We start from the raw sequence: 1,222 nt of genomic DNA on the forward strand, positions 1-1,222 counted from the left end.
GTAGTGGGTGTGTCTTTTCCTTATTCTGTTCCACTTAATTAATTAATTTTTTTTGTTTAGGCCTAGCCTACGCTGATGCCTATACTTCGAATCGACACATAGCCCGTGCTGCTGCTTGAAAGATTAGGGCCTAGGCTATGTAGCCTAACTGATAGCAGGCCTGCTGCAAGAATCCAGCTTACAGAAGGTCACGGTGGTAAGAGGAAGAGACAAGACTTTCTGGCCCGAGTTGGCGTTGAGGTTAGATCCATAAAAGTAGAATCTACTATCGAAACTAGACTAGATCTAGATCTAGATTCTCTAGATTCTATAACATAACGTCGTAACCTCTTTCATTCATTAAAACACGGATAGACTAGATCTAGATCTAGATCTAATCTAGATCTAGATCTAGATCTAGATCTCTAGAAAGGAAACGAATTTTTTTGTTTTTCTTATCTTCGACTGCAGACTGCAGAAGAGAGGCAGGAGCAACACCAGATAGATCTACCAGTTGTTTACGTTCATCATAGGAGCCTTGCAGTTCAGTGTATGTTATGATTGAGTGAGAAATGAATGCAAAAATCACGAGATAGCCTAGATTTAGAATTCAAGATTCTAATGCCAGGTTTATGTTAGGTGCTGTTTATTGAATGATCTATGACCACCATGTCATGTAGGCCTTTGCCTTAGCCCTATTCTACATTATATAAATAATAACAGTAGGGCCTAATGTTTTTGTCTCTTACAGTAGGATGGTCTATGTATTGTTGCTGCCATATACGAACTTGCAGATAATTGTAGCATTAAGCCTGACATATTAATTCATGGATCAATATTAGTCTTAAGAAATGTGAACACTCTTCTTAGTTTTATGATAATCAGCTTTGTACGCTGTTCGTGTTAGCCTTGTTTCGGTTGTCAGCTTGACGACGGATTTTTGAAAATGTATGATTTTGTATAGCCTATAAAATTAAATGATATAATGTTAGCCAATAATTTTAGAGCTTCGCTTTAATATTTCATTGTTGACCTGAATTTGACACTAGGTCTTCTAGGGAAGGACTGTTTTCTTACTTTTTTTTTAGACCGGTTCTATTTCTCCGAACGCTCGAGGAAATAATTAACTTGTAGTCTCTCCGAACGGTTTACGTTCTCGAGATTTGTTGGTTATTTGCGAATGGAGTGGTCCGCACGTGTGTGTATGTGTGTGAGTGTGCGTGTGTGTGTGTGTGTGTGTGTG

General features: G+C 38.4%; 1 protein-coding gene across 1 annotated transcript in view; it reads left to right on the forward strand.

Moving 5' to 3' along the window:
- Positions 1-201: 201 nt before the first annotated feature.
- Positions 202-1,222, forward strand: part of LOC101845879 (vitamin D3 hydroxylase-associated protein) — a gene marked incomplete at both ends in the record, with an annotated part of 31,435 nt that continues 30,414 nt past the window's right edge. Inside the window, 1 exon segment of the mRNA XM_005108127.2 lies at positions 202-240.

This window comes from Aplysia californica, unplaced genomic scaffold, assembly GCF_000002075.1.
Source record: "Aplysia californica isolate F4 #8 unplaced genomic scaffold, AplCal3.0 scaffold00662, whole genome shotgun sequence".
NCBI classification, from domain to species: Eukaryota; Metazoa; Mollusca; class Gastropoda; order Aplysiida; family Aplysiidae; genus Aplysia; species Aplysia californica.